At 43.4% G+C, this 13,952-nt stretch overlaps 1 protein-coding gene across 2 annotated transcripts in view; it reads right to left on the bottom strand.

The window, feature by feature from the left end:
- Positions 1-13,952, bottom strand: part of TSHZ2 (teashirt zinc finger homeobox 2) — a 206,130-nt gene that overhangs the window by 63,001 nt on the left and 129,177 nt on the right. The window lies entirely within an intron of this gene.

Genomic DNA, 13,952 nt, shown 5'->3' with positions numbered 1-13,952 from the left:
ACCACTTGGAGTCACATGGATTTATCCCGCTCTGCACAATCCCTGCTCACCCAGGGCACCAGGCAGGGCACAGGCAGCTCTGGTGTGAGCAGCACAGACACAGGTGACCTTCAGAGAGGCCTCAGCCCAGAGTGGTGACCTGCTCTGAACTGTGCATGATGTCAAACGTTCGCGTGCATCGCTCATTAAATGCGCTGGCGCTCGCCGCACGCTCAGCGTCACTTGAAGTGCTGAGAAAACGAGCTCACTGTGCCATGACAAAGGCCATTGGTTGCCTCTTTACTGAGCCTCATACATATGGTGAAAACATATTGACTAATTACTTGCCATTTTCAAAAACTGAAACCACTCCAAAGCCAGGCCCAAGATAATAGAACGAGATGCAGAAGGGAGAAGGAGGACTGGGAGAGCGGGGAGGGGGAGCAGCACAGCTCTGTGACTGCTCATCCCTAATTCAACATCTGCTTGGAAATATGCGGAGCAACAACATCTCCCTGCTCCAAACTGCTTAATGAAAACCGGGGAATTAATGCACCTGATTAGTACAGCTGTTCAAAACAGAGCCTGGCTGGAGTTCACAGGCAGAATCAGATCCAGCTTCTCCCACACAGCAGCATCACACTGGGGTTTGGCTCTGTGGGGCTCAGTTTGCAGTGCTGGGGGGTTTGCCAGGGAGGCAGGGAGAGCCCTGCTGAGGAAGGATGATGTAGCTGGATGTCTCTCAGGATATCAGCAGCAGTTCTGGAGTGTCACCCATGAATAAAGTGTCACACTTGGAGGGAGATGCACTAAACGGTCAGAGTGGAGAGGGAGTCACTGAGAGACAATTCCCGCTGGAGTTCCCAAACTAAACCAGTCCCTCCCAGCCCCTGACAGGATCCCTGGAGCACAGCCTTCCCAGGAGCCTTTTTAGTGCCATCTCACTGCCAACACCTCCACGTCTGACAAACCAGTCCACTCAGCTGATGAGGAATCCTCCCTAAGTAGTGGGACGAACGTTTGACAAGTTAATTTCAAGGTAGCTCATGGAGGAGAAGCACCGGAGAGCTACACAAGTGTAAAAAAAGAGAAATGTTGCTGGATAAATTCTGCCAGTAATGGATGTGTAACAGAAAATACACTTAAAATTCAAGCTCTTTGTATTAGAAGACAGGCTCTTTGGTTTGGAGGTAGGAATTGTGAGGGCTCGCTGGAGCTGGGGTTAACAGGAGTACAATTACTGCTATTACAGTTTTATGATTATGAAACTTGTGCTCCTGTATGCCCGATTTAGAAATAATAGGAAATGCTATGGATGACTTTTAAAAAATCAAGACAATTTATATAGAAAAAAAAAATCAATAATTATTCCCTTTTATTTTGCCTTTAAATCATCCAGATAATAGAAAGCAGAGACCTGAATAGGATGCTGAAAGTTAATGGCATTATTAGACAGAGAAAAAAGAAAGAGTGATCAAAAGTTTGACCCATTTAACAAAAAGTTCACAATCTGTAAAATCTTGCTATTCTACCAGTTATTATTTTTTCTTAAATTCAAGATAACTCTCAAACCTTGTTTGGAGGTTAGATTAGTCATAAGCAGAGACTCAGAGCAATTTTAAAACATTTCTATTATATGAGACAGAGCTGCTATTTTAGAAAGACATAAATAATCTGATATCTTTCATAAAAGTTTTAGAAGAAGTTTCATTTTCCAGCTTATAAACTAAAAATAAAACACTTGAAATGATTGATTTTCCTTTAAGGCAACTCTGGAGCCTGACTTGATAACACCACTGGTAAAGTCCTAGTAAAACTCCTGGAAGAATTCCCAGCATTTTGAACAGGACCAGATATTGTTCATATTGTTTGTCATTCCTGTTCTAAGGTAAAACCCTGGCTGGACGGTCACAGTTTTGCCCCTGTTGCACAAATAAACATGGTTTAACAGACTGGCTGTTCTCCAAGGAGTGGGAAGAACTTTGTTCCATTGACTTTTGAAAGGAGTTTGCAAACCTTCAAACCCTGCAAGTGTGAAAGCTGCTTTCCCTGCTCTGCTGGAGTTCCACCTCAACCTTCCCCAAAAACTGGGTAAACAGCTCCCTTCTAAATAGATGCAATGAACAGAAATCCTACTTTTTTTTCTTTTTATTCAAGTCATTCCCAGGGCAGTGGAGTTGATCCCTGTGTCCCAGGGAAGGCAGGAACGGTCCATCATTAGGTGATAACAAGATTTTTAATGCTTTTATTCTTTCCAATCAGGGTTTTTTTTTAACTTCCTGGCAGTTTCCCAGCAGTGTGCACCCTGATGGAGCCCTGAGCAGCAGGGAGGAGGGAGCTGGGATAACACATGGGAAGTTCCTTTGGACACTCTGTTCCCTCCTGGAGCATCCACGCCTTTCCCATGTTGAATCCCCAGGTAGAACCTTCTGCCTTGTCTGAAACACTGTTCAAGGAGTGTCTGCCATGCCTGAGTGTGGCACACAATGGGCTGGGAATGCCCCACATCCTTCCCTTCCCTGCTTTTCCTGTTGCTGAGCACAGCCCATCACTGGTGTCACAAGCAGAGGAAAGGCCAGTGCATTAAGACAGCACATAATTGTCAGCTCTGAGTTTTTGACATTAATTGTTTTACTTAAAGAAGGCAGTGGAATGGTTGGGGTTTTTTGTGTCCCCCCCACCTCAAGTGACAACACCCAGGAGATAGTCTGGATAAAAAAATTATTTAAAAAAATAAATTAAAAAAAGACTCAAAATTTTTTGCTAATTAAAAGTAATGTGTTTTCCCATTTTTTGGCAATTTGATAACACAAAACACTTACTTGGGGGCCACAGGGGGAAACAAACTGAGACGGATAAAAAATGTTTTGTGTTCATCCAAGCAAGACTATGTTAATGCACATTATCCCATTAATGCACATCAACATCGGGAATAAGCGCGCCAATGCAAGCAAGAAGCATACACTTATCATCATTTGATAACATGTTTAATGACAGATTGACGGTTGATTTGCAAATGTGAACTGGCATCAATGTTGCTAACTTCAGCTTCTGCCGCCTCCTCTGCTATGCCAGCATATTTATGTGCATAATTTGATTTCGCAGCCACACTGTTAGTACATTTTTAATATTAACTATGCAAGAACAGACAGCCGAACTTAAGTTGCACTGATGGTTTGAGTTCATTAGATTGAAAAAGATGGGCAATGCTGACAAAGATGGAGATGGCAGCGCAACATCAAAGAGGCAACACTTAACAAACACACTCCATTTTGAACAAACCGAACTAACACATTTCATGTTGTCGGCTGCAGCAGAGCCCTTATGTACAACAGCGAGAAAAAAATATGCTCCTGCCCTGGGCATGCTGACAGCAGCTCTGCCAGGGGCTCAGCAGGCCCCTGGCCACACGGCTGGGAGATATTTCACTCCTCTGTGCAGGTAGAGGGGCTGATTCTGATCTGGTGGCCGAGTGACAACGGTAGAACTCAGCAGCCCTGCACTGGAGTTACTCCTGATTTACCCCAGGGAGAGGCACAGCCTGTCCCCACTCCCCTCCCAGCGCTGCCTTTCCACAGCTGGCATTCTTTATGATGAATAATAAAGAGATTTTGCTGAGAGCTCAGCTCTTGCACGAGCAGAGCTGCAAGTTCAGAACGCTGGAGCCTCAAGCCACAAGGGGTGGGATGTCCTTGCCGTGTCCCCAAAGCCAGGACCTGGCACTGCCTGTCCTTTGGTGATCCTGGGCAATCCAGTCTGCTCTGAAGAGAACACGTAGCAACGAGCTGGGAGGAGAATATTTCATCCTCTGCTCACATTAATGTCTGGGCATATACTGCATCTAGTATGAATTTGCTTGTTGTGCTGCAATATATAATAAATTTGAGGCAGTAGCTTTATGGCGCACGTTGTAATTTTCAATTTTATGCTACAAACTGACCATCCGCAGGATTCTGACCATATAACCCGAGCCACTCCATGTAGAATGTAACATTAGCACCTCTGCAGCACAGGCAAACCATGATTTAGACACACAATTAGATGGACCAGGTCCTCAACAATTCTCAGCTGTCTGAATTACTGCTGTACAGCCTAATAAACATATAGCACTTCAGCCCCTGCTCTGCAAAGCTTTTAAGAATATTCTTAAGTTTGTGCCTAATCAGCAGAGCAACTCTTACAATTGCTGTTACTCAGAGATTACTCCTGGACCAGAATCCTGTGGTGCTTAGACCACTGCTGATGGAGGGATGGACAAGGCCAGGGTCATTAGGAAGCTGGGATTAAATAATCAACATAAAGTGATGATTATTGAATTTAATCCTGGAAACACTTGCCAGAGTGGGACACTGAGTAAAGGAGCAGGAAAGGACCTTTACCAATCTCGACCAGCCAGCAGCAGGAGGATTCCTGTTACCCCTGTCCTGCTGGCAGCTCCTGGGCAAATGCCTCCTGCCAGGACACTGACCTGGTCTAGCTGGAAAAACTGCTTCCTTCATTGTCTGCTGTGAAAGAAACCTGAAGCTTTCATTTCAGGAAAACCTCTTGTGGAGGTCTGTGCTCTTTTTACAGAGAGACCTGCATTGCAGGGAGAGCTAATCCTAATTCCTGGGCACTCAGTTCAAGAAGCCAATAAGCAGCTCCAGCAGCTGGTGCTGCACAGAGCCCAAAACGAGGAATATCTGAACAAACATCCTGTGCACAGGATGCAGTTGGCTATTTTTGAATCTGTTGATGCATCAGGGTCTGAACCCCACAGCAGACAGAGCAGTGCACTGTGCAAGGTGCTGCACTGAGTGCAGAGGATCTCTGCCTTAGAAAGGCACCAAATAATTTCCAGTGACACAGGACACCAGGTGGATATTGCTTTTCTTAGTGAGGACACAAGAGACCTTGGAAGCTTTCTAAAGAGTGAAAGAACTAGGGAAAAAAAAAACCAAAGAGGAAAAAAAGGGCCAGCAGAGACAAGTGCAAGAATGAGGCCGTGCTCAGCTTATTTTGCTGTCTTTTAAGATAACAGCAGATTATCAGTGGGCGGTGCAGAGCAGCACAGGAGCAGCAGGGTGAGCCCTGAGAGCTGAGCAGCAGAGGAGGAGCTGGTCAGCCCCTAGCCAGCCTCCAGAACTGTTCAGAGCCTGGGCTGCCTCCTCCTCACCTGGGCTGGAGCTACAATGGGAATAAACACTTTTATTTTATCAATGAACACTGATAAATGTTTATTTTATCCCAAGGAGAGGAGCTGTGGTGGGACAGCACAAGGGACAAGTGCTGTCTGCAGGCTGGGACAGCTCCCCCAGCCAGTCCTGACCCAGCACCACCCTGAAAAGGTTTTTTACTGAAAGAGTAATAAAGTTTTGGAATTGCCTGCCCAGGGAGGTGGTGGAGTCACCATCCCTGGATGTGTTTTAAAAAAGATTGGACATGGCACTCAGTGAGGTGGTGTTAGGGCATGGGCTGGACTCGGTGATCTTGGAGGTCTCCTCCAACCCTGTGATTCTATGACTCTGTGATTTTGTGATTCTGTGATTCTGTGACTCTGTGATTGATTGTGTGATTGTGTGATTGTGTGATTGTGTGATTTTGTGATTCTGTGATTCTGTGATTCTGTGATTGATTCTGTGATTCTGTGATTCTGTGATTGATTCTGTGATTTTGTGATTCTATGATTCTGTGATTGATTCTGTGATTCTGTGATGTGCTGCTGGCACTGCAGGGAGAGCTCTGCAAGAATTTCCAGCTCCACATTCCCCTCAGCACTGCCAGAGCTGCCTGTGCACTCCCAGCACAGGCTGTGGGCAGCTGCAGAGGATGGAAGGAGTGTGGCTCAGTTGGAGGAACCATTCGTTTTCCCAAGTCACAATTATCTCTGCTACCACATTTGTGTCCTCGCTCTTGTCTCGTTTTAAGTAAGTTACAATTCTCCCACTCTTGTTACTGAGTAGATGCAGATGCCACTTTGTTCCCTGTGATTTATAGCCAGTAGCTAATGTTCAGTTATAATTCCCCATTTTAGACATGAAAAATAGCCTGTAATGCTCAACACAAGGGCCTCTCAACAATGATATATAATTTAAAAATTAACACGAGGACAGAGGAGACAGGGGATTTTGAACTAGGGACTCTCTCATTCAAAGGTTAAATCTCTACAAGGTGAGCTAAAGGAATTAGTTGAGTTATTAAGTAAATGCCTCTGTTCTATTTTCCCAGTACATTAGCTGTTGCAGCCTTTTCCAGTTCAGTTGTGTTCCGCCCCAGCATGTTCAAAGTGCAAATGCTCGTGGCACTGTGTTCACACATTTGCTTTTTTTCAATGTCAAACAAACTGGAGCTGTTCAGAGCCAAAGGTCAAAGTGGAGGGTCCTCAAGGAAATCTCCTGGGAAATGATGTGATTGTTCTCATGTCTTTATTGTGTATAAAATCAGGCTGCATACGTGGCTCATCCTTTCCAAGCATCTTAAAGCTATAAATGAGTCATGACTCATTCCTGCAACACCTAAGTTATGTAAGTGGTCTTGCTAATTTACTGGAATATCTCGCATAACTAATCATTCCCAGGATCAAGCTCTGAAGCCTCGGAGAGATGAAGAGCTCCTTTAGAAGCAGAGAAGTTAAATCCCAACCTCACCCAATGAGGCAAACGCAGAGCAAGGGACAGAACCTGCATCACCTGACTCAATCTGCCAAACTCGAGCCATGAGCTCCTCTTTTGGCAAAGCTCAGCAAATCAGAAAATTCACAGAGCATGGAGAGGGAGCAGAGCTTGGCTATGGAGAGGTCTGGGAGGTTTTCCTGCCTGTTTTCTGTTCACAGCAAGGTGCAGCTCCTAGCCTCGCTGTCTCCTGCTGCACTTTGGTTAATGGTCTCGCTCCAGCATCAAATATTACTTTTATGGATTACAAATTTATTGACATTTGACATTTGCATCAGCTTTCACCTGATCAACAGGAGCTCCGACTGCCAAAGGGAGTTATTATGGAAGATTTCAACAGCCATGGGAATGCCAAAAAGGTCATTAAATCATATCGGAAAAACAATGTGTTCATAGCATTCATACATTTAGTCTTGCCAGTAAATCTTCTGGTTGATGCTTGGACCACCTACTGATGATACTCAAAGAAAAGGAGAAACAGGGAGAATCGAAGAGATGAATTAAATTAAAACCAAATGACATGACGCCTGGCACAGTGGGATCTTTAATTTTCTACTCTATGAATCCAGAATAAGCAAAAAAAGCAAAACAAAGCACAGTGGCTTGACTTTCTCCGAGTGAATTCCCTCCATACAGGCAGGGCTTAACTAAATAATCCTGAGTAATGTGTGCACCCCACATTATTGCACGAGATTTGTATGTGGGAGGTGCAGGATTCAGAAAACATATGGCACATGGAAAACAAATGACAGGGTGTGCTTTTACACTCATGCTGGCTATACTTATCACTCTTGTTGATATTTTTTTCCAGACGTGAAATATGAATGTAGGAACTTTCACCCTAATCTTCAGAAAAATACCCAGAATTATTTTTTTTTGGGTGATTTACAGGAGGCCAACACATAATTCCTGGGAGTGCTGGCTATGTTTTACAAAACACCGATCAAATAAACAGAATTACCTCCCTCATCATTTTTCCCATGGATGACAAACGTGGGTTTTGCACCATAAAAACACTGAGGCCAACAGATTAGGGCTCTGTGGAATTAGGGAGGGAAGTGAGCTGCTGCTGGGAGCCCACCCACAGCCTGTGTGTGTCCAGTGTAGGGTGAGCTCCACCAGAGGCTGATCCTGACCTCAGCAGCACAAAGAACTTCTGAGTTTGCCCTTCTCTGGTGGAAGAGCAGCATGTTCACCTCCCATGAACACAGGCAGAACCAGGCTGTGATCACTCCCAGAGGGAATCTTCTTCCTTGGTGTCCCTTGGGGTGCAGATGGAGATGGGGAAATGGCAAGGTCAGTGTGTTTAATGGCTCTGTAAGGAAAGCTGGCAGCCAGGAGGATGCAGTCCCAGTGCTGATCAGTGCCAGCAGCTTGTCTGGAGCCCCAAATAGCTGGTGTGGTGGAGCCACTGCTGGGTTTGGAGAGCTGGCAGCAGAGGGGGAATGAGGAGCGCCAAAGGCACTCAGGGAATGGGGCAGGAAGGTTCTCCCAAGCTGTGGTTTGAGGTGGAGCTGGATGGAGGCATTGCTGGGCAGCTGCACCACTGACATGGGTTGGGATGGATGACAGACACCCCAGGTCACCTGCGTGGTTTGGGGTAAAAACCTGGGGGTCAGGAATGGGCAGTGCTTATGAGTTTGCACTGAATGACTGAAAACAGCAGTGTCTCACTGGAGTTTCAGCAGCTCTCCAGGAGGGGAGGGCAAACCCACAAATCATCACTCTGAGTTCTGGGATCCTCTGTGGTTCAGGCTTCCCAGAAATTAATTCCTTCTCCTTCTTCCACATCCCCTCTGCTGTGCAATAGCACCAAGAAATGGTCTTGGCTGGCCCAGGAAAGGCTGGTGAGGGGAGGCAGAACCACAGAGCACTGTGCTTGGTCTGACAGAGCTGCTGGAGGAGGTGAGTGAGGGGAACAACCACATCAAAGCCACTCCAGCCACCTCTCCTTTCCCTTCAAAAATGTCACCGCGGCACCCTCCGCCTTCTGTAACAATGTTTATCATTGTTCTTCGATTGTCTGCGACAATAAATGGTTAGAAATGAGCATATATCACCAGGAAATCTCTGCCTGCCCCTTCCCCCAAGCAGTGTCATAAAAACGTACAAATTCACATTAATAATGAAGTGCATTTCCCCGAGAAGCCACTGTGCATCTCAGGGAGAGCAGGCAAGGTGGCAGTTGCTGCAGAGTTTCCTATTAAAGAGCAGAGCAAATACTCATAAATCTGATGAGGGGCCAAAGCACATGTTAGGGCTGTCTCCCTCTTAATGGAACCTTTTCTGAAATGAAAAAAATATATATCTCGATACATTCAGGGTATTCATTAGACATGACAACCTCCTCCACTCCCCATGGCTCTCTCCCCCACTGCTGACCCCTGCCAGAGGAGCTGAGTGCTGCCAGGGAGGGATTTTGGAGGGGAGGAGGAACTGTTTGGTTTAATCAAGGCATTGTGTAAATTTGCTACGATGGACAAATCCCTCCTTCCCTCCCTGCTGCCATTCCCAGTGTGCTCCTCCTGGATATCTGGGATTTGCCATTCCCCAGCCAGCCCAGCTGCCATCCCCTGGCAATGAGAGCCAACAGAGGATTCCTCTGCAGCAAACCTCTCCTGCACCTCCCACCTCGAGAGCTTTCCAGCTCCTGCTCTGGTGGCAATGCCATTCTCCATGCACAGGGAGCAGCAGGATGAGCACAGCTCCCCTGGCTCTCCCAGCGCTGGGATTTTGGGTGTTTTGATGTCACCCCAGGCTGTGCTGCCCCTCTGCAGGGGGAGGTGTTTTTGGAGAAGAACCACAGTCCCATTTCAGCTGTGATCTCCGTGCTGGGTGGTGTGTCCAACCCCATTCCTCCTCTGGGCTGGAGCTGCTCTGCTGCCAATCCTGCTTGGATTTCTGTGGAATTCAGTGCAAAGGCTCAATCCCTTCTCATGACAAACCCTCCTGATGTGCAAACACACCCAGCTGCACATCGAGGAGATGGCAAGAGATGGCAGAACGAGGCCTGAAGACTACAGCTTAATAATCATGAATTATCTGTTCATTATCCCAATAAATAGTGAAAAATCTCTTCCTCCTTTTCTCCTCCCATAAAGCCATATCTATAATTTTCCTCATTTTCCATCTGTGCTCCATCATATTTGCACTGAGTGATCATCCTGCTAAATTACATTATTTTTATTGAAAGGTGCTTTGGGGGGCTGGATAGTGCTCTGGTCTTTTCCTTTTGTTATTGATCTTTGTGATTTGATTGCTGAGGTGCAAAATGTACAAATAAGGCTCAGGTACCCTTCCTTTGAAATCTCACTGGGTAAAAATGTTCTGCTATAGATTATGAAGGCTGTAGCATTTAATAATATCAGGCACAGCAAGGAGAAGGCAAGATTTTGATGTCCTTATGAATACTGAATGCTGGAGGAGGCAGGTACTGTTCAAGGTCAGTTAAAATCTCCTATTGTTGGGTTTACGAGGATGACGGCTAGAGTGAAAAAATACTATCCAGGAAAATGATGAAGATTTAAAAATGTTCACTTAAATAAAAAAAAATAAAATTGGGATCTACCACTTCAGGGAAACAGTGATAAATTTCAAAGGATTAGGGGAACTGAGGGTTCACCAGAACAGGACTGTTTTGAGGGAGGAGTGATGGGTTGGAAGTATTTCCTTGCTGAAGATTTTGCTTCAGCAGAAAGGCCAACCTATTTCTTTTCCTACCTCTGTCTCCTCTCCTTCATGGTGCTCAGCAAGTTTACCCTGTTTGTCCCAACAAAAATCTATTTCAACATGGAACTTCCCCACAGATTTTTTTATTGAGAAGCCATCATTTTCCAAAAAGACATTGTCAGAAAAGTCCCATTTGAAGGGAATAATCAAGATTTCCATGTGATGAACCCTCTTTTTCTGGCTGAAGACGTGGAGAACACAACATTTGGTTTTGCTGGTAAATTCTGTTTATGGAATTGTGGTGACACCACTGCAGGCAGCTACATCCCAGCATGTCTGACTCTCCTGAAAGAGTCTCTCAGCTTTTCGTATTTGTTGCTAAGAAGAAATGAAAGTTGAAGAGCAAGCTGAATTCTCTAAAATAGAATTTTGGACCACTAATTCACACAATTGTGCTTGACCAGGTAACAGCCATATTGGCTAAGAGTGGGACATGATCAGAGCAGCTCCTACTGCTTCAGAGGAATGAGAAAATAAAATCCAGAGAAGAAAAAAAATCTTCTATTTTGGTATACTTAACACATACAGTTATCTACGTGTCCTATATATCATTTAACAAATTGCTTTGCAATTCTTACAGGGCGTGGTATAATGACTGATTTAAAATCACTGCATTGCTTAAACTGCATTGTTCTTCATCAAGTTGAGTCATTTTTATGTGAAGTGTCAAGCTCTCTAACAAATAACTGCTGCCAGACAAATCAAGTTCCTCATCTTAAAGCTACGGCTAAATAGTTTATAGCTTTAATCTGCTCACTGAGGTGTGCAGTCTATGACAGTAATTATAAATGCAAGGAGAAATTATAGCTGAATGCTTTAACTGCATTAGGAGCCATTTGATGAACAATCATGATTGCCTGCTCATTTTCAACAATAGAGGGCAAGTTAGTGTCAGTGCATTAGAGGATTTTCAGTTCTGCTCTGCTCTTTCTTCCATTTACCACAGAATGTCAGTTGTCTCCTATAAAGTAGAAAAAAAGCGCCGTAGAAGCTTTAAACTTGATGGTTAAAAAAAGACAAAGGAGGAAACAGAGAGAAAAACTGTTTATCGTTATGACTCATTTTTTTTTGTTGTTTTGCAGCAGCCTTACTTTTAAATTAGTTCATCTCAGGTAGCTGCCTGCTCGCTTAGCAGGGTCTTTGGAAACTGAAATCTCCCCAATTAAGTTGGTTAATTTGACTTTAGAGACTTATTTCTATTAAAAGTTGTAGCTGAGGCCACAGAGAGCCTCTGTTAGTGACCAATTCCAAGCCAATCTCACCTGGCTCTGAAGAGAGAAATACAATTCTGCCCTGCCTTTTCCCTCAGAACAAACATAAAAATTCTAATTCAGTTGAAGAAAGGAGCAAATGTTCTTCAAGGTACAAGCCAACATACAAATTACTTCTAATTAAAGCCATGTTTCCTAATGTTCATGGGTTTTCTATGAAGAATAGCAATAAAAACAAATTTGAAGTGGGTTAAATGAAAGAGAATAGAGATGTCTGATTGTTGTATATTACACATAATCTTACTTTATATTACTAAACCCATATCACTTAGAAGAATTCAAGAAAACACCAAAGATGAATATAAAAGAGATATATATATCTTTACATTTAAGAAGAATTTATAGCGAATTTCTTATAAACAGCCTCACAGAGGTCTTAAAAATAAATCCATATCCATAACACATTTTTCTACAGCACTAACCCAGATTATTCATTTATATTTTTAATGATAGCTAACATTTGACAATATAACCTCTACTAGTAAATGCCATTGAAATATAAAGTACTTTATATATTTCTATACTTCAAGCACTCTTTCCACTGTTTTATTTCAATTTATTTCAATCTATATTCTCTATTTTGGTGTCTATTTCACTACAATATTGCCTGAAAGAAGGAAACACAAATGCATGTGTGTGTTTTAGGGATCTCAGCTTTATATTTCTCCTTTCTAAATACTCTGCTCTCCTCTGTTATTATTCAAATGTACACTGGATCTTAAAAATAACACGGTGAGAGTAAGTAAACCCTGAAAATCCCTGTTATTTGATTTTGTCTCCTTGCAGATTTCTGAAGAATCCATATGAATAAACTCTGGCCTCCCCACTCCCAACCCAGTCAGAACTTGGGGAGGCTTTCGGCTCCGAAACTGTAATAAAATCTTTACAATGCCATCCCAAATACCCCATCATTTCAGACAATTTGTGCTATCATGCATACCAACTGAAATTATAGCTCCAGATAACAGTGCTATCACTCTGTCATTGCAATTTAAATATATTTTTTCAAAGGTAAGATACAACCTGCATCTTGATATAAATTAGAAATGGATGAGTATTACGAGGACAGCAATTTCTCGGGATCCAGAGGCAGGAAGGACAGTCCCTTATTTATGTAGTTACACATCACCTGAATAATATGTCTCTCTGCAGGTTATTACAATGCAGAAGCCACTTTTTTTTTTTCTTCCCTTGGAGATTTTTCTCCCCCCCCTTTGTATTTGTTCCTCCAATCCTCAGCAACAGGAACGTGTTTATAAAGGTGGGTGTTTGGTTTGCCTCTGAGTAATAACATGGTGCTTTTAAGACCAAATCTGAAACATTTGTCATGCATTAAGCCATGAATGTGCCAAAATAACTGTTGTATTAATACATCTGGCAGATAGCTTTTGTTTGATAGTCCCCAAATTATTGGTTTGAGCTAATATCTCTTGTGTGAAAACTATGAATGGCAGAGTCTTAATAATCATTAGCTGGTGGGGAAGGAAACAAAGTATGGGATGTTTATTCCCATCCAGGCTCTCAGGGATGCTGATTTGGAACGGCCAGGTAAACAAGAAACATTTATTTGTTGAGTCCTAATGTTGGGTTAAAATGCCAAAATAGGTAATTAAGGGTATTAGCCCTATTTAGAAAACAAACTCCTTTTGAGTGAGATGGAATTTTGCTGGCTAAAATATACAGGAAGCATAAATCTCCCCCAGTGCAGACATCATGCAGAAGATGTATGCAAAACTTAAATCTTCCTGCACTTGAACACTGACGTTATACTGCATGGCAATAGCTTACATTACCCAGCCCAGAGTAACCCTTGATTAGTGGTTTAAATTATTCAAAAGTAGCCTTTTTAATGGAGCTTAAGTGACGCAGAGCCCTCGTGCTGGCTCTGTCCACAGAAAGTGTTTCCTAAAGCTTCATGAATATTTGCAGCAAACAAATGGGAAATGTTCCCACAAATGGAGATTGAGCCTCTGTCCCCTCAGTCAAGGATGGCCACAAAGGCAGGTGGCATCAGGGACAACTCACATCTTTAATCTTGACCATCTGATGAATTCATTTTCTGAATGTTATTCAAGCAATGAACACGCTGGAGCAAACCTGGATCTGCACATGACTGTTCTGTGAACACAAGCAGAGCCTGAGTCTGCTGGAGGAATTGCTGGGAACAACTAAACAGAGCCTTCCTGGAAAAAAACTGGTTAGAACAAAAAACTTCTATTTGGACTTTTAGTTGATGTTCTGCATATTTATTTAAATCAAGAATATTCAAGTCTGTGAATCAAGTAAAACTAAAAATGCAAAAATGGTGTGGCATCTGAATATT

Source organism: Lichenostomus cassidix, chromosome 20 (genome assembly GCF_008360975.1).
Source record: "Lichenostomus cassidix isolate B80296 chromosome 20, HeHo_3.0, whole genome shotgun sequence".
Lineage (NCBI taxonomy): Eukaryota > Metazoa > Chordata > Aves > Passeriformes > Meliphagidae > Lichenostomus > Lichenostomus cassidix.
This window is presented reverse-complemented; position numbering and strand designations above follow the sequence as displayed.